Below are 20,958 nucleotides of genomic sequence, written 5' to 3' on the forward strand. Positions count from 1 at the left end.
GTGTAAGGCAGTCTAATCAAAGGACATCAGACTAGAGATCAGAATAAGAACAAAGGCTAGGGAAGAGGTATCAATGACTTTGTTCATTTATTTGTTTGGAAGAAAAAAGTTTCTGAGCCCCTAACTTTAGATTCTTTGTTTGAATCATGATCAGATAACAAATTCTGTTTAGTGGCCAGGTGTGGTGTCTCACACCTGTTATCTTAGCAATTTGGGAGGTGGAAGCGGGTGGATCACTTGAGGTCAGGAGTTCCAGATTAGCCTGGCCAACATGGCAAAACCCCATGTCTACTAAAAATATAAAAAATTGGCTGGGCGTGGTGGCGCGCATCTGTAATCCCAGCTACTTGGGAAGGTGGCGGCCTCTATAAACTGGGAAACGCAAGGAAATATATTTTCCCTAGAGCCTCCAGAGGAAATGCAGCCCTGCACTGGACATTCTGATTCGGGTCCAGTGAAACCTGTTTTGAACTTTATATATTATTCTCAGGTTCTCATGGACTATTAACCAAGTTAGACAACACTCTGGGCCATAAAATAAACCTTAAATTTGAAATAATAGGTATCATATAAAGTATGCTTTCAGATCACAATGGAATTAAATTAGAACTCAACAACAGAAAGCTAGCTGAAAAATCTCAGAATATGTGGAGATTAAACAACACACTTCTAAATAACACACAAAATCCACTGGAACTAATAAGTGATTATAGCATGGTTGCAGGACACAGGATCTTTTAATATACAAAAGTCAATTAATTGCTTTCCTACATACCAGTAATGAGCAAATGGAATTTGAAATTAAAACACAACACCATTTATATTAGCACTGACAAAACCCCTTAAGTTTGAGTCTAACAAAATACATACAAGATTTATATGAGGAAAACTATAAAATGCTCATGAAAGATACAAATAAATAGAACATAAATAAAAGATAAACTATATATATTAATATAAATATACATAACATATAAATAAGATATAGAGAGATAGTCCAAGAATTGACAGGAAGAGTCAATACTGTTAAAATACAAGTGCTTCCCAACTTGACCTACATAAATTTCAGTCTCAATGAAAATCTCAGTAATTAATTTTGTGAATATTGACAAACTGATTTTAAAGTTCATACACAAAGGCAGAAAACCCATAATACTGAATATAATATTGAAGAAAAAAAGGAAAAAGTCAAAAGACTGACACTATCCAATTTCAAAACTTACTGTAAAGGTGGCTCACACCTGTAATCCCAGCACTTTGGGAGACTGAGGCGGGCAGATGACCTAAAGTCAGGAGTTTGAGACCAGCCTGGCCAACATGGTAAAACCCTATCACTACTGAAAATAAAAAATTAGCTGGGCATGGTGGCGTTGTCTGTAGTCCCAGCTACTCAGGAGGTGGAGGCAGAAGAATTGCTTGACCCTGGGAGGCAGAGGTTGCAGTGAGCCGAGATCATGCAACTGTACTCCAGTCTGGGTGACAGAGTGAGATCTTGTCTCAAAACAAAAAACAAAACACCTTACTGTAAAGTTACAGTAATCAAGACTGAATGCCATTGGCAGAAGAACAGACAAATCAAGGACAGGACAGTCCAGATACCGACCGATACAAATACAGTGAACTGAACTTTAAAAACAGAGCACAGAAGTAATTCAATGGAGAAACGACAGTCTTCAACTTGACAGTTAAGTTCAAGACTTCATTGAACTTCAATGAGTTGAGCAGTGCTTGAAAAACTGGATATCTATCTACATGCAAAATAAATAATCTAGACACAGATCTTATACTTTCAAAAATATGTTAACTCAAAATGGATCATAGACCTAAATATAAATGCAAAACTGTAGTATTTATAGAAGGTAACAGAGGAAAAAATCTAGGTGATCTTGAGTTTGGTGATGACTTTTAAATATAACATCAAAGACAATCCAAGAAAAAACCCAATATATTGGATTTCATTAAAATTTAAAAACCTGTGCTTTGTGAAAGACATTGTTAAGGGCATGAACAAACAAGCTACAGACTGGGAAAAAATCTTTGCAAAACATGTATGTGATAAACTGGTATCCAAAATATACAAAGAACTGATAACTCAACAATAAGAAGGCCGGGTGAGGTGGCTCATGCCTGTAATCCCAGCACTTCGGGAGGCTGAGGCAGGCAGATCACGAGGTCAGGAGTTTGAGACCAGCCTGACCAATATGGTGAAACCCCCATCTCTACTAAAAATACAAAAAATTAGCCAGGCACGGTGATGCATGCCTGTAATCCCAGCTACTCGGGACGCTGAGGCAGGAGAATTGCTTGAACCTGGGAGGCAGGGGTTGCAGTGAGCCAAGATCGTGCCACTCCACTCCAGCCTGGGCTACAGAGTGAGACTCTGTCTCAAAAAAACCAAAACAAAACAAAAAAATAAAAAACAAACAAAAAAAATAAGAAACCCAAATTATTTGCCCAATTATATAACGGGCAAAAAACTGAATGAACACCTCACCAAAGCAGACATTCAGATGGCAAATGAACATACGAGAAAATGCTCAACATCGTTTGTTATTAGGAAATTGACAATTAAAACGATGATAAGTAGTGAGATACCACTACACATCTATTAGAATGCTTAAAATCCATAACTTAAATTTAAATTTAATTTAAATTTAAATCCACAAAAAAATTTGACACCACCAATTTCTGTCAAAAATGTAGAGCCACAGAACTCTCCTTCATTGTTGGTGGGAATGCAAAATGGTACAACCACTTTGGTAGACAGTCCAGCAGTTTCTTACAAAGCAAAACATTGTCTTACCATACAATCCAACAATCCCACTGCTAGGTATTTATCCAAGTAAGTTGAAAACTTATGTCTATACAAAAACCTGCATACAAATCTTTATATCAACTTTATTTATAACTGCCAAAAATTGGAAGCATCCAAGATGTTCTTTAATGGATAAATGGACAAACTGCAGTACACTCATACAATGGAATGTTTTTCATAAAAAAAATTAGCTATCAAGCCACAAAATGACACAAAAGAATCTTAAGTGAAAGAAGTCAGTCTGAAAAGGTTATACACTATGATACCAACTATATGACATTCTGATTATTAAAAACACAAAAACCCATAGACACTAAAGAGATCATTAGTTGCCAGGGGGAAGGGGAAAGGACAAACAAGTGGAACATAGGACATTTCTTAGGGAGATGAAATTATGCTGTATGGGACTGTATGGTATGATACTGAATGATACATTATGCATTGGCCACAATTCACAGAACTGTAGGAGACAAAGAGTGAATCCTAATGTAAACTATGGACTTTATTTAATATTAATATATCAATATTAGTTCATCAATCATAACAAGCGTATCACAGTAATGCAAAATGTTAATAATAGGGGAAACTGTGTAAGGAGAAGGGGCATATAAGAACTCTCTATGCTCTTGCAGGTTTTCTATAAATTTAAAACAGCTCCAAAAAATAAAATCTATTAAAAATTTTTTTTCAAAAATAATCACACAAAAGTGAAAGAAGAAAAAAAGTTTTCTTAACTTTTGTGCCTGAGTTTCAGTACCTATACCAGACTGTGCTGTTTAACAATTAAATAAGATAATACAGAACACTCAGAATAGTGCCTGCTACATAGGAAGTATTTAATCTAAGGCAGCTATAGTGATGATGATGGAAAGAGGAGAAACAACTATTCTGACTTCGTCTATAGAAGGGAGTACTAGAAAATGATGTTAGAGCTGATAAGTTCTCTCTAGGAAAACAAAGAAAAGGAAAAGGAAATGGTGTTTGGGGGAAATGCTAGTGGCTTAGTACAGCAGATAAATTAATAAAGAGGGAAAGAGCTACAAGTAGAAATTGGAACCTTTGGAGGTATCAGGAAGAGAAAAATGAGAAAGAATCTATGCTTTGGGTTCCTGCTACTGAGAGCCAGGACAATAAATATGAGAAGATGTGTGAAAGAAAGATGAGATTAGAGGCTTTACAAGTACAGTAGTCCCCACTTTATCTGAGATTTCAGTTACCTGCTATAAACTGCAGTCCAAAAATATTAAATGGAAAACTCCAGAAACAAACAATTCTTAAGTTTTAAACTGCATGCTGTTCTGAGTAGTGTGATAAGATCTTGCGCCATCCTGCTTCATCCTGCCCCATCCTGCCCCAGACATAAATCCTCCCTTGGTCCCATATTCAATTTTTATCTACTACCCACCTGTTAGTCACTTAGTAGCCCTCTCAGTTGTTGGATTGGTAAAACATAGTATACACAGGGTTCAGTACTATCTGAGTTTCAGGGATCCACTGAGGATCTTGGAACGTATCCCCTAAGGATAAGGGGGGATACTGTAATGAAGAAGCAGTAGATATATGATAATGTGAAGAGTGATAGGTGGAAGGTTTTTTACTTTTATATATTTCAATGGGGAAGGTACTAGGAGGAGATAAGTTCAGTACTAAGTAGTCACTTGAGTCACTCATGAGACAGCCAGAACCAACTACCAACAGGAAGTTAAGTACATGAGTCTGGACTTCTGAAGAAATAAACAGAAGTGAGGAAGGGATCGATTTTATAATCTTTAGCAGTAATGTCAGCTGAGGCCAGGGGAATTTCTTGAAGGAGGGAGAGTTCTTCCTAGCACCACAAAACTAATACTCAGTAAATGTTCAATGAATAGCTAACGTGTGCTTTAAGAGAATGTAAGAGCCAAAGAGAGCCAAGTGCAGACATCTAAAACCATCAATGTCATCCACAGAAAAGACCACAGAAAAGTTAAGAATCAGGAGACAGTGAAGGCACAGATGCCAAAGAAAGAGTTTATAAAATAAGGACATAGTCAATCAAATGCCAGAGAAAGATCAAAGAAACATACTGACTAGATTTGGCAGTTAGGAGGTAAACCACAAGAGCAGCTTGTTGGGATGGTGGAGACTGGAGAGCTGTGCTGTCCAATACAGTAGCCACTAACCACACGTGACTATATTTTATTTTCCATTAGTGAAACAGAAATAATTCTGTTTCTCAGTCACACTAGTTCTATTTCAAATGCTAGTGGCTGCCATACTGGACATGAGGATGTAAAACATTTTCATCACTGCAGACAATTCTATTTAGCAGAGTTGTCATGGAGGACTGAGGAGTGAAAAGAAGGGAAAGCTGTCATGGTAAGTGGTGATCTAGTAAATTAAATACACATTTGCAACTATTTTACCATTAAAGTGGAAAATAAAAGCTTACAACTTTTATAGGAGCATTGTGAAATAAAATTAGCATCTGTAAAATGTTCTACAACCTTTTAATGAAAGGTACATAAAAATAAGTTAAAAAAGGAAACTCCAATTGGGGCGTAATATACAAGGAACCATTCATAATGTCTAATGTGTTGATGAGGTCAGGAAAAAAGTGATAGTACATTTATATTAAATACTGGAGATAAATTTAAACCCTTTAATTTGGGCCTCTGCAATGCAGAAGGTGCCAAAACTATTGTAATCTATGTTGCTGTTTGTGCTGTATTAATAGAAAAAGATATCTTTGAGTCCTCCTCAAAGCTGCAGTCCCACTGCCTCTTAAAAACACAGCTTCTAAAAAGAACACTGGTGGTTGCTAAGAAATGCATTACGAACACATGGATCAGAGCTATAGTGCCTGCATTCAATATGTGTGAAATTATCACAACCCAAAAGGAAGCAACTGCAAAATCAATGACAAATTAAGTACAACTTGCAGCAGCTTTTCATGAGGAATTTGTTGTGAGAGAAGATTTAATGGAGGTGGCAATAGGAACACATGGTAGTAACATTCAGCAAGCTAGGAAGGTTCCTGAAGTTACCGCCATTGAGCTAGATGAAGACACTGAAACATTAAGAATCTATAGAGAGAGTGCTGATGCTGTAAAAAAGGCTAGAGGTTTCTTGGAATTTGTGCAGGATTTTATTCAGGCTTCTAAGAACCTCACTGGAAAAGTAATTGGAAAAAAACGGCAAAGTTATTCAAGAAATAGTAGACAAATCTGATACAGTTCAGGTGAGAATTGAAGGGGATAGTGAAAATAAACTACCCAGAGAAGACGGTATGATTCCATTTGTATCTGTTGGCACTAAAGAAACCATTGGAAATGTGCAAGTTCTTTTAGAGTACCATATTGCTTATCTAAAGGAAGTAAAACAGCTAAGAATGGAACGCCTACAGATTGATGAGCAGTTACAAGAGATTGGTTCTAGGTCTTATAGTGGAAGAGGCAGAGGTTGTCGGGGCCCTAATTACACCTCCAGTTATAGTACAAATTCTGAGCTGTCTAAACCCTCTGAAATAGAATCTGAGGGTAAAGACAAGCTGAGTGATTGGTCATTGGCAGGAGATGATGACTGAGACAGCCGACATCAGCGTGACAGCAGGAGACACCCAGGAGGAAGATGCAAAGTGTTTCAGGGGGTCAAGGTCGTGGTGGACCACATGGTGGCAAATCCTCCATCATTTCTGTGCTCAAAGATCCAGACAGCAATCCATACAGCTTACTTGATAATACAGAATCAGATGAGACTGCAGACACTGATGCCAGCGAATCTCATCACAGTACTAATCGTCATATGAGGTCTCGTAGACGAAGGACTGACGAAGATGCTGTTCTGATGGATGGAATGACTGAATCTGATACAGCTTCAATTACTGAAAATGGGCTAAGCAAAAGATGTGATTGAAGAGCATGGTCCTTCAGAAAAGGTAATAAATAGCCCAACTAGTGCTTCTGGCAATGACATTGCTACAGCATACTCTGGGAGAAGACAAGATTAATACCTTAAAAGAAGAAAACAGTCAAGAAGCAGCAGTCCTCAATGGTGTTTCATAAACCGAAGAAGTCCTAGTTTACAGTTCTTTTATATTACATGTACAATAATGCTTGTACCAGCTTGCCAAAGATAGAATATGGATTGCCAATCTTTACATCACACTTTCAGTTCCACCATTTGGAATTCAAAAAGGGGAGGGATCCTGAATAAATCATATGTTAAACATACTTTGACACCTACTGTGTTATAAAATATATCATCAGATATGCCTTGAGAATAGTATATGTAAATTTTTAAAAAGTTGCTGGCTATAGGAAATGTTATTTTGTTTTCAAAATATGGCAGAGATGGGGGGTGGTGGGTGGGGTGGGATCCCCAACGTAACATTCTTTATCAAAGCACTGGCTGCTTTTGTAACATTTTTAATATGCAACCACTTCTTCATCTGAGGAAAACTAGAATAAAACGCAGTCTAAAATATTGTGCACTGAATTGTAATTTCTTCATTAGTTTAGTCTAGGAACTGGTCTGTTTTAACGTGTTTTTTAAGAGCTGTATGTAGTGGAAAATCTGCAGACCAGTGGAATACATTTGTTAAACTCTCATCTGCAGGGACACTGTGTGATATTTGGCAGTGACTGTTCTACCTTGAGGTTTTGTTTGGTTTATTTATTAAAGTGCACAGTATTTAAACATCAAACATAGCTTTAGTTAAAACACTAAGCTGAATTAGTCATGTCCATTCAGACATAACCGGAACTACTGAAAAGATTAATTTCCAGAAGGTTTATTCTATATAAACTACACACTAGTCTTCAGTAGAGTATCTTTTTTTTTCTAGTTTCGGTTGTTTGATGTGCAATATGTTTTTGTATGCAGATAGTAAATAAACTTTGATCTTCCAAAAAAAGAGAGAGAATACAGCGTATTGGCCAGGCATAGTGGCTCACGCTCATAATCCCAGCACTTTGGGAGGCCAAGGTGGGTAGATCACCTGAGGTCAGGAGTTTGAGACCAGACTGGCCAACATGGTGAAACCCCATCTCTACTAAAAATACAAAATTTAGCTGGGCGTGGTGGTGGTGGGCGCCTGTAATCCCAGCTACTCAGGAGGCTGGGGCAGGAGAATTGCTTGAACTGGGCAGGTGGAGGTTGCAGTGAGCTGAGATCACACCATTGCACTCTATACTCCAGCCTGGTTACTCCGTCTCAAAAAAACAAAAAACGAAACAAAACAAAATGAATATAATATATATAATACGTATAGCATACAAAATATGTGTTAACTGACTATATTATTGATAGGGCTTTTGGTCAACAGCAGACTATCTGTAGTTAAGTTCTGGGGCAGTCAAAAGTTATACCTGAATATTCAAATGTTGCGGCGGGGGGGGGGGGGGGGCAGGCAGGGAGAGACAGCATCACAAATCCCTGAGTTGTTCAAGTGTCAACTGTAGAGGTATATGTATCTGTGTGTGTGTGTGTGTGTTTATGAGACAGAGACAGAAGAGCAGCTAAATTGAAGACCCATCACAAAAACACAACTGATGAGATCACTGGCCTTCAGAGAACAGCTCAACCTTCAGTCCCTCTCCACCCCTTTAGAGGTTAAGGGGGTAGGCTGAAAGTTCCAACTCTATAAACACATGATTGGTTACCCTGGGCTATCAGCCCCTAAACAGAGGCTATCCAGGAGCTCCCCCAGCCATTAGTTCCCTCATTCACATACAAAAAGACACTTATCACTTTAAGATTCTAGAAGCTGTGTGCCAAGAAATGGGGGCAGAGGCCAAATATATATTTCTTATTATATCCAGAAATGGAAAGATAAGTGACAAAATAAATAGAGCAAAAGCTTAATTATAGAATCTAGGTGATATGTATATGAGTGTGCGCCAGACAATTTCTTCAACTTTTCTTCATGTTTGAAAATTTTCAAAATAAAATGAAGATGGATCTGTTCTGCTTTGACCCTGGAGGATGAGCTTTGCATCTTCTCGATATGGGTTAGATATTAATAAATCTGCAAATGCTGACACAAGTATGAATGACAGATAAATGTGCCTGCCACACAACTAGAGCTCACCTTCTATGTTAAAGCACTGGAACTGGTCAGAGTACAACATGCTCTGTTCAAGGACTTTACATTCTAGTAAAAGACCAATAGATTAAAAATTACCAAACAACAAGGGAGAATATGGTAAATGCCATAAGATAAATACAAAGTGTTGTAATTATTCCAAATAAAAGATCATGGGGGGCGCACTAAGACAGTGTGAACTGTTCTAAGCACCTTGAAAGCAAAAAAGCATAGTGTGTTTAAAGAGTAATGAATCTTGGAATATAGGGAAGTTTTGGGAAAAATAGTAGACTGGAATCAAAATGGAGCTAGACATGAGCAGGTAAGGCAAAGACCAAACTCTTAGACTTAAAATAACTTACGGTAGAAACACTGTAGACATTTTTTTCTCTAATTCAACAGACAATAAACAAACAACTAAAGACTGTTGATTAGGGAAAAAACCAACGTATTCATTGCTCACTGAATTTTGAGAAAAGTAATTTTGTATTCAATGTCAATTACTGGCTTGGGAAAAGAATTTCTAAGATGCAAAACATATAGAAAGGCTAAACCTAAAGAAAAATATTCATGAACACAGGATGAAAGGCAATTAAATACATAATAAAATAGGCTTTAAAATTCTAACTGCTGAGAAAATGAGCACAAATATTTGCGATATGATATAATTTCATTTGGCTTTTGATACTGTCGTGTCTGAGAATAAAAATTCTTTAACAAAAGCAAGGAGGAGTAGGCTTAATTTGCACATTTCCCAAGTCATGTCCAAAACATCCATCATAATGAAACAGACCACAGTTTAAGATGGCAATTCAGCTCCCTAAAAGATATCCGGAACTTAGAAAGTCCCTTAAGTTTTTTTTTTTTTTTTTTTTAAAGAAGTTAAAGTGGCAAAATTCTTTTTTTTTTTAATTAAATTTTAAAAAATTTCCATTGGTTATTGGGGAACAGGTGATATTTGGTTACATGAGTAAGTTCTATGGTGGTGATCTGTGAGATTTTGGTGCACCCATCACCTGAGCAGGCAGTATACACTGCACCCAATTTGTGGTCGTTTTTATCCCTCACTCCCTATCCACCCTTTTCCCCTGAGTCCCCAAAGTCCACTGTGTCTTTCTTAGGCCTCTGCATCCCGCACAGCTTAGCTCCCACATATGAGTGAGAACATACGATGTTTGGATTTCCATTCCTGAGTTAGTTACTTCACTTAGAATAATAGTCTCCAATCTCACCCGGGTCGTTGCAAATGCCACTAATACACTCCTTTTTATAGCTAAGTAGTATTCTATTATATTTATATATATATATAATATATATATTCTATTTTATATATATATATCACAGTTTCTTTATCCACCCGTTGACTGATGGACATTTGGGTTGGTCCCACGATTTTGCAATTGCAAGTTGCGCTGCTACAAACATATGTGTGCAAGTATCTTTTTCATATAATGACTTCTTTTCCTCTGGGTAGATACCCAGTAGTAGGATTGCTGGATCAAATGGTAGTTCCACTTTTAGTTCTGTAAGGAATCTCCACACTGTTTTCCATAGTGGCTGTGCTAGTTTACATTCTCACCAGCAGTGTAGAAGTCTTCCCTCTTCATCACATCCATGCCAACATCTACTGTTTTTTCATTTTTTTGATTATGGCCATTCTTGCAGGGGTGAGGTGGGATTGCATTATGGTTTTGATTTGCATTTCTCTGATCATTAGTGATGCTGAGCATTTTTTCATATGTTTATTGGCCATTTGTGTATCTTCTTTTGAGAACTGTCTATTCATGTCCTTAGCCCACTTTTTGATGGGATTGTTTTTTTTTTCTTGCTGATGGGAGTTTGGTGTAGATTCTGGATATTAGTCCTTTGTCAGATGTACAGAATGTGAAGATCTTCTCCCACTCTGTGGGTTGTCTGTTCACTTTGCTGACTGTTCCTTTTTCTGTGCAAAAGCTCTTTAGTTTAATTAAGTCTCAGCTATTTATCTTTGTTTTTATTGCATTTACTTTTGGGTTCTTGGTCATGAAATCCTTGCCTAAGCCAATGTCTAGAAAGGTTTTTCCAAAGTTTGTCTTCTAGAATTTTTATAGTTTCAGGTCTTAGATGTAAGTCCTTAATCCATCTTGAGTTGATTTTTGTATAAAGTGGGAGATGAGGATCCAGTTTCATTCTCCTACATGTAGCAGCACCATTTGTTGAACAGGGTGTCCCTTCCCCACTTCATATTTTTGTTTGCTTTGTCGAAGATCAGTTGGCAGTAAGTATTTGAGTTCATTTCTGGGTTCTCTATTCTGTTCCACTGATCTATGTGCCTGTTTTTATGCCAGTACCATGATATTTTTGGTGACTATTGCCTTACAGTCTAGTTTGAAATTAGGTAATGTAATGCCTCCAGATTTGTTCTTTTTGCTTAAAACAGCAAAATTCTTATGTAAACACTGAATTAATTTTTATATACAGCTTACAAAAGAAATATTTGAGAACTATCCAAAGAAAATTTATTTTAAACACAATAAATTCAAATAAATAATTTTACAATTTCACAGATGAGGCAGTCTAGTCTTCATGAAATGATTTAATATTATCTATCAGAAAAGTGTAATATCCTGACTGTACAAAAGGTCACACTTTAGATCTGACTAAGGCTAAAAGAAAGTAATTAACTGGCAACAGCCAGTTCTCAAAGTGAAAAAAAGTCTCACATTGGTTTGAGAAACCTGTAAGGCACAAGATCCACCCAGTTACTCTCCAACAGGAGAGAAATTTGTCAGCAGGAGTGACTAAGCAGGAAACAGCTTAGCTATTTCAAGACCCACCTCCTCCACTTCCTTCCCAGCTCATCTACCACAAAAGAGGTTGGAGACAATTCAATATATAGGTCTCCTTATCTTCTGAAGATATGGAAGTTACGTCTCAGAACCTAGAAGTTTTAACTGTTACAGGGTCCAATGAGTTGAGCTCTCAACTCAGGGAGGCCTCACCACACAAGAATAATTTTTGGAGAAAAGGGAGGAATCCTAGCAAAGGTCTCTATGTCTAAGGATGGCTGTGGGTTACAATTCTAAAGGTCTTTTTATTGGCTTATTCAAATATAATGGCATTTTAAAATTCCTGGCAAATGAGAAGTATTTTTACTAACTTAACATTTTCATATAGACCTTCGTATTTTATGTACCAGAATCCTCAAAAGCACTCTGGAGTTACTGGCCTTATTTTATAAAAATAGTGAAGCAGAGAGATTAAAGGAGTTAATTGTAAGAAATACAATGAACATTCACAGCCTAAATCTCAAATTCACTCCTTATCATACTGCTGCTACCAGGCAAGATAATTATTTAAATCCAAAACAGAAATGAAGCCATGACTGAACTAAATCCTTAGCAAAGATAAATGAGCCTGCTTGGTTTTGAAGAGTGGTGTAAAGGAACTGGCTTGGAGGAGTCTGGAAGCAGGTCATCTGATTATGATTCCTAACTGCCATGAGACAATACATGAGGGGGGTGTATGTGTGTGTGTTTCATGTCTAATACTGTACTTTAAGGTACTCAAGTCATTCCCCTAGTGAAATTTGAAACGTGGGTTATTTTTCCATATAGCTTCAAGGAAGCCACTAAGATAAACAGAAATAAATAGGTCAGATCACCCATCTGCCCCATGCTGGGAAAAGCATTATTGTTCTGTAATCTACTTAACGCTGTGGTTGGTTAAAGAGCATTTTATGGTTGAAATGGGACATTTTCAACGTATCCTGCAGAAGAGGCAAGTTCCCCTTAGTTTCTTTTGACAGATGATCCAGTGGACCAGGCACATTCACTCTACTATCCCACTTCTTTCATTATTAAAATCCTATATCGTGTATACACACACAGGACCTAGAAGGACCATCAAACTGTAAACTACTTGTAATTATGGATGACTTTGTTCCTTGCTTCCTTGTTTTTCAGTTATCTATGATGCACATGTTAACTTTTAAAAAATAACAGTCATTTTAAAAACCTGACGAGGCCTGGCACGGTGGCTCACATCTGTAATTCCAGCACTGTGGGAGGCCGAGGCAGGCGGATCACAAGGTCAGGAGTTCGAGACCAGCCTGGCCAACATGGTGAAACCCCAACTCTACTAAAAAAAATACAAAAATTTTCCGAGCATGGTGGCGTGCGCTTGTAATCCCAGCTACTCAGGAGGCTGAGGGAGGAGAATTGCTTGAACTTGGGAGGTGGAGGTTGCAGTGAGCCAAGATTATCGCCACTGCACTACAGCCTGGGCGACAGAGCAAGACTCTTGTCTCAAAAAAATAAAATAAAATAAAATAGGTCAGGCGCGATGGCTCACGCCTGTAATCCCAGCACTCTGGGAGGCCAAGGTGGGCCGATCACCTGAGGTCAGGAGTTCAAGACTAGCCTGGCCATGGTGAAACCCCGTCTGTACTGGAAAAAAAAAAAAAATTAGCCAGGCGTGGTGGTGCACACCTATTATCCCAGCTACTCGGGAGGCTAAGGCAAGAGAATTGCTTAAACCTGGGAGGCAGAGGTTGCAATGAGCCGAGATCACACCATTGCACTTCAGCCTGGGCAACAAGAGCGAAACTCCGTCTCAAAAATACATACATACATACATACATAAATACATAAAATAAAATAAAAACCTCAAGAAAAAATCTGTATTGGAAAGCTGACTTTAGTAGAAGTTACTTTTGCTACTATGAAATTCCTCCATGTCTTATACTGAAAAACCATGTAGTATCAGTACATGTGTTATTATGCTTTTTTCTTTTTCTGTTTTCTGTGACATTAAAGTTTAAATATTCTGTATGTTTAGAAAAGCTTTCTTTTTTTTATAGTATCAAGGTATTGTGACTTTTCAGCTCAAGAAAAATTAGTGTTTATTCATGCAGTATTTCTGGGAGACTTTCAAAATGTATGCCATAATCTCTTTTTTTGTCGCTGAAGCGAGTGGGGGTAGCTAGAAGGTAACAGGATCAGAAAGTGCTAGTGCAGGGTGGTCAGGATTACCTACAGCTCCAGTAAACAGGCAGTTTCTGTTTAGCTGCTCCCTTTCCAGCCTCCTAAGATAGGCCCCCCAAGCTGTATTTACACTACATGCCAACCAAAAAATATGCATTTATAGAAGATACGATTTAAGAGTTTTGGTAATAAAGATGAATCCTAGAGTTCACTAGTTTACAAAAAATTGGGCTTATGATGTTGACATTACCAAGGAATACGTAGGAAACAGGGATGGCAGGAAGGTGGCGGAAGGAGGCAAGGGAAGAAAGAGGGAAATTATGGAAGAAAGTTGCCTCGTGCTCTTCTAGTTCCAGGTTCTAAACTTCGTATCGGTCCTGTTACATAAGAAACCCCGCAATTTTTCAATACTTTGCCTTTACTTGCTGAAGGTAGTTTGAGTGGGTTTTATAATGTTTTTTAAACTTTTAAAATGCAATATACCTACCCTGACAGACTGCTTCATGAAATAGATGTTACCTGGCCTTCTGGGAGCAGTGCAGGCCTGTATACTTGCACTGATAGGCTTATCTGCCTATCAGCAGTGCTTTAACATTGGCAGAAATGCCATCATAATGTTATAAATCTATTTTCTCATCAATGTAATTGCAAAACCCATCAAAGGTGCTTCACAAGCCTCTATTCAACGTAGTTAAAGATAGGCTATAATTTTCCATGGTCGGCCGGGTGCGGTGGCTCACGTCTATAATCCCAGCACTTTGGGACGGTGACGTGGGAGGATCACCTGAGGTCAGGAGTTCGAGACCAGCCCGGCCAACATGGTAAAACCCCATCTCTACTAAAAATGGAAAAATTAGCTGGGCATGGTGGTTCACGCCTGTAGTCCCAGCTACTCGGGAAGCTGAGGCAGAAGAATCACTTGAACCAGGAGGCAGAGGTTGCAGTGAGTTGAGATCATGCCACTGTACTCCAGCCTGGGCAACAGAGTGAGACTCAGTCTCAAAAAAAAAAAAAAAAAAAAAAATTTCCATGTTAAAAGCTAAACAATTACTAATCCTTAAAGTTTCCATTGAAAATATAACTATCGCTACTCCTACTGGAAAAAAAGAATAATGTATCTGCTTTCAGCTCATCACACACAAATGTAGGATAATAGAATATTATCAGTTTACTTAATCATACTTCTCCCAGAGAGGGACTTTTCAATTAGGTAACATACAATACCACTCTGAATACTTCCAAGATGTGTTTTTTCTTTCCAGAAGAAAGGAATTATTCATAACTAATATAAATAGCACAGCTTTATTTTAAAAATAGGAACTGTTGTATCAGGTAGATTAAAAGTAGGTTAAAGTTAATATTTAAAATAATTCATTATTTTACTTTTATTTCTGAAGGCATTATGTACAGTGGGGAAAATCCATAAATACTATTATATATAAATGGAAGTCCATATTTTCAAGATCTGTCTGTAGATATTTCCTAATCCATACTTTTATAGCAAAATTCATAGAGTAACTGGTATATGAATTATAATTAATATTGATTTGTCCAGCTAGCAATACAAATATAAACTGCTACTGGCTTCTCAAATGTTACTAAGTTCCTTCCAAGAATCAGAGAAATACTTAGAATAATACTGTGCACAAAAATGAACAGACTAATGTTAGAATCATGTTGTCATTATTACATCAACTAGTCACATTGCTACTTCCACTTTATGCTCAAGGTAAATACCAGGTGTCAGTTACTAAGAACAGTGCTATTAAGTTTTAGTAAATGAAGATATTAATCTTATTTTCAAGCAGTTTTTTTGAAAATAGAATTTACCTACAGCCAAGGATTCAAGGTAGGAATCCAGCCAAATTAAATTAATGCATTGTTTGCAGATAATTTGGGGTAAGTAAGTATTAAGGAACACATCTCAGTATTTCTATTTATTAGAAATTACAAGGGCAAAAAGGGTAGTATTATAACTAACAAATTGTACTGAAATCCTTAAAAATCAAATGAACCTTGCTATACATATTTTCAGTATGTAGCATTTTTTTAAAACTGATTTTTTAAACTTGAACTATTAGTTTACAACATTGTAACTTTTTTGTTTAGTAAAATCACTAAAATGGGAATGACTAGTCAATTTTAGGAAAGAATAACAGGGAAAGCCAGGAATAAAAATCTTTGTTTTAGCAGTACTGAACATTTGATTGGTTCAGATAAGAGTCAGAAGGCTGACCACCTTAGTACAAGAGCCAAAATTTCCCCTTTAACCTTACTTCGTGGAAGACTACCATGTGCTCATGTAGATACAACATAAACAGAAATTTTCATGTAAACACATCCTGGAAAAAGGCATTAAACCATTCTTCTCCTCATACACATTTTCAGTGTCCTATCACAATAAAAAGCATAAACATCAAAATGTGGCTTTGCTGAGGGTTTAGTGCTATTTGTGTTACAGTATTTAAAAGTTCAGAAATTATTACTTATGGTTTGACTTATTTTCTGAAAAACACTAAGTCATTTGTAAAAATTAACTGCTAAATTATTGTAGTATTTTTAAAAGGACTGATTACATGCCTTTAGAGGTACCATTAATGCTGAAATCTGACTCTGTGCACTCTTACTTCTGGTTTCACTATTTCTACACTCGTAACACTAGCATGGACCTAACCAATACAGCACTGTTACATCACAGCACAGTAGCTTTCTTTCTAGCAGTTTTGCTTCTAGCCTATTTTTATTCTAAACTTTCTTATTCACAGGTGCCATCTTTCTTAAAATAAAATTAAAATAAAAACAAAATAACAAAAATCCTACATCAAAAAAACCCTCCAACCTTCCCAGTATACTGCTCCTCTGGTTTCTGAAGATCTGATCTACTTAAATTCAACAAAACCTTAGCTACTAAAACTTTCTCATCACCCATTAAAATACTATGTACCATACATTTTAAAGCATTTTAACTTCTCTCATATGCCATCTGCATTCCCCTGGCTGCTTCTCTAATTTCTTCAAAATTTTGTTTAAGATATTTGTCACAGCTCAGCATAATGGCTCATGCCTGTAATCCCAGCACTTTGGAAGGCTGAGGCGGGTGGACTGCCTAAGGTCAGGAGTTTGAGAGCAGCCTGAACAACATGGTGAAACCCCATTGCTACTAAAAATACAAAAATCAGCCAGGCCTGGTGGTGCATGCCTGTCATCCCAGCTACTCGAGAGGCTGAGACAGAAGAATCGCTTGAACCTGGGAAGTGGGAGGTTGCAGTGAGCCAAGATCAAACCACTGCACTCCAGCCTAGGCAACAGAGCGAAACTCCATCTCAATAAATAAATAAATTAATTAAATAAAGATAGTTTTCACAAAGTCTTTCTAGATCAATTTTTCTAGGTTACTCTAAATATTTAAGAAATGTAAGTATCTTTCTGTCCTCCTACCTCCTCCATTATCTTGAGGACAGAACCACTTCTTTTGCTTCCTTTGTAACTACCTCAGAGCCTCCCAGTGTAAGGCTGAGAAAAAGTTGATTTTTAAGTATCTCTGATTTATCTAAAACTCTAAAATCAAATATTCTGGCCTTGGCTCAAATTTTAATTAGACATTTTAATCATCCTAACCAAAGTAACTGATATTACTTGCAAAGTAACTGATATTAGTGAATAAATCTGTTCAAAGGGAGGTGGTCAATAAAAATTATTCCTTGGTTAAGATTACAACTAAAACCATAATAGATTTAGAATTACAAGGAAGGTGAATTATAACAAACAAGTTCTGAAATCAACCAGGGAAGAAAGTTTACATTATAATGTCATTTCAAAATAGTGAAAAGCATAAAACACAGTATCCTGAAAGCTAATAATAATGTTATAACTTTTAAATGTAAACACTTTGTTGTAAATACTTGTTTTTGACAAATAAAACTCAGTATTTAGTATCAATTATTCATATATAAAAAATACACACAGAATCTTGCTGATAGTTGGCTTAGCAAAATGTTTGGTATGCAAATTGTGTAAAGTGATCATCAATCAAATGCACAAACCATACTCTAGTTAAAATACCCAATTCCTGTACTGGATTAACAACATTTTATTATTTTGTGAGAATCAAATCCTGACCACAATCAAGATAAGATTTGGACTAAAATTGTTTTCCCTGTAAGAGAATTCCTACACTGTGGGAAGAGAATAAAATTCAATCAGAGGCCAGACGCGGTAGCTCACACGTGTAATCCCAGCACTTTGGGAGTCTTGAGGTCAGGAGTTTGAGACCAGCCTGTCTGACATGGCAAAACCTCGTCTCTACAAAAAAAAAAAAAAAAAAGAAAGAGAGAGAGAGAGAGAGAGAGGAAGGAAGGAAGGGAGGGAGGGAGGAAGGGAGGGAGGGAGGGAGGGAGGGAGGGAGAGGGAATATGTAGCTGGGCATGGTGGCACACGCTTGTAATCTCAGGTACTCAGGGGTCTGAGGCAAGAGAATCACTTGAACCTGGGAAACGGAGGCTGCAGTAAGCTGAGATGGCACCACTGCACTCCCCAGCCTGGGCAACAAAGTGAGACTCCATCTCAGAAGAAAAAAAAAAAATCACTTAGAAATACCCTGCCTCACTGCACATACAATTTTCGCCACAAAACCATGAACGCCAAAGGAGAAAAACATACACACACACAAAGAGACAAGTGTCAAAATGTCTAAAAACCTATTTATATTGTCTTTTTCAAAAAAAAAAGTATGCACACACTCTCAAACAAAACTAGTCCAAAAGTTGTACCATTCAAGATGACACTTATTTAAAATGTATATTACTAAGATGAAGCAATAATTAAAAGGTAAACATATATAAAAACAAAAGGGAAAATTTTCAGTCCATTGTGTAGGTGTGACAGGAAAGCTCTAAAATTTTTCCTCTAACACTGAATCCTGTCCAGTGATTCAAGCCAGTATTTATCCCATATAGTTCAATTGTGTAGCAGCTGCATTCTGTACTCTATTTTTTGACGGCAAAGAAGTCATGTTAATTAAATTGGAACAACCTAAATATAACTTTAAAAGTCAATTTTGACTATGATACCCTATATTTCTGTTAGAAGCAGCAGAAGCAGCAACAATCATTCTCCTCAAATACTGAACACACTCTCAACTATCCATATAGAAATCAGGTTAAATTGCTTTCTTAGCCTTCAAGTCATCATATACAGATATAATTACACAGTGAAAGTTTCAAATTCAACTACTTTGTACAATAAGAATCAACTTGTTATAATCTTGGGAAATTAGCCACTCATATCCACAAATATGCCACATGGAAAGGAAAAAATGTAAAAATATTACCACAGGTATAATTTATTTTCTTTCTATTTAGGCCAAACATAACCAACACAAGTAACTTCTTATTTGCAGTAAACAACACAGATATAATTTAAATACGATTCAATCTTCAAAAGTGAAACTAAAAACCACCCTACTCTTCAATTTTTAATTTCCATAGATGTAACTACTATATAGAAAGTACAAAGGCCGGGCCTGGTGGCTCACGCCTGTAATCCCAGCACTCTGGGAAGCCGAGACAGGCAGATCACCTGAGGTCAGGAGTTCAAGACCAGCTTGGCCAACGTGATGAAACCCTGTTCCTACTAAAAATACAAAAAGTAGCCAGGTGTGGTGGTGGGTGCCTGTAATACCAGTCACTCAGGAGGCTGAGGCAGGAGAATCACTTGAACCCAGGAGGCAGAGGTTGCAGTGAGCCGAGATCATACCACTTCACTCCAACCTGGGCAACAGAGCGAGACTCCATCTCAAAAAAAAAGGGCAAGAAAAGCATGCTCTAAGCATTTAAAATGTCATTCTCTCTTACTTTAAAACACATGTATGAAAGAATTTAAGCTATTAATGAGATGACAGGGAAATGTGGTAGAGGGATGAAGATTTTATGGTCACGGAGCCCTAAGTTTGGGGTGCTAGGTAACCCTACTCTAAGTCCCAATTTATTTGTTTTTATTTTAAATTTTATTTTTAACTGACAAATAATGATTGTATATATTTGTGGGGTACAGTTTCCTTATTTGTAATGCAGGAATTATAATAACATCTTACCTTTTGTGAGGATTAAATCAGAGAATGTACATAAAGCACTTATTACTCAGAAACCATTAATTCATTCAACAAACATTTGAGGAGTTATTAAGTGAAGCCTCAGTACAAGTGGTGAAAAAAACATGTAGTGCCTATCCTCAGGAAACTCTCTTTTTAGGTGGAAAGATATTTTTAAAATGTATAAAAACAAAAAAATGTATAATTGTGGTAAGTTATTATAAAGGAAATAAAGTAGGTTCAATGATGGAGAATTACTTAGACTGGTTAGGGAGATAAAGAAAAATTTTAGGGAAAGGGTAACATTTAGCAGAGGCCAGAAAGAGAATGCTTAGTAGAAGACAGAATCAAGAACGGCTCTAAAGAAGGGGAAAATGCATGCCCAGTAGAGCGGAGGCCAGTATGACTGCAGAACAGTGAGCCACGAGGGTAACATGAAAGTAATTTGGAGGGTGAGGTAGCATACAGAGTTAGCAGGTCTCTATAGCCATGGTGAAGACTTTGGACTTTTATTCTAAGTATAATGGGAAACCACTGGAGGGTTTCAAATAGGGAAGCCATTGCATTTAACACGTTTACACATCAGGAAAAAAAAAATATTGCAATACTCCATTTGGCTAGGGAGACTGAGTTTCAAAATACTCTGCAGTGCTCATCTTTGTTTTAAAATAGTATTGTTCATTCCGTTTAGGTGGAAAATTTTAAATACGTTCCCCATTTCCTGACTTGATTTAAAAAAAAAAAAAAAAACGGCTTTTTTCTTTTTTCCCTCTTTAGAAGCATTATGATCAACAGTTCAGCTGAGTTATAGATATAAGTTTAATTTTTATCACTTGTCTTTTTAATTTTGAACTGTCCCAATAATCTAGTTACTCACAGAACTGGTCAAACTTCTTGGCAAATAAACAACTGAGTTAAAAACTAAAAGAGACTAAGTTTGTGTCGTTATTTTTTTTTTCTATAAAATCATCATCTTCACCACCTTATCGGGGGCAACTTTTATTTAGTAACATTTGAAGTGTTCTTACTT

General features: G+C 36.9%; 1 protein-coding gene and 1 pseudogene across 5 annotated transcripts in view; one reads left to right on the top strand and one right to left on the bottom strand.

Moving 5' to 3' along the window:
- Window positions 1-20,958, bottom strand: part of LOC112617290 (periphilin-1) — a 220,306-nt gene that overhangs the window by 7,769 nt on the left and 191,579 nt on the right. The gene's annotated exons all lie outside the window — the stretch shown is intronic.
- Window positions 3,677-6,855, top strand: LOC112617284 (annotated as a pseudogene).

Source organism: Theropithecus gelada, unplaced genomic scaffold (genome assembly GCF_003255815.1).
Source record: "Theropithecus gelada isolate Dixy unplaced genomic scaffold, Tgel_1.0 HiC_scaffold_15989, whole genome shotgun sequence".
In the NCBI taxonomy this organism is placed as follows: domain Eukaryota; kingdom Metazoa; phylum Chordata; class Mammalia; order Primates; family Cercopithecidae; genus Theropithecus; species Theropithecus gelada.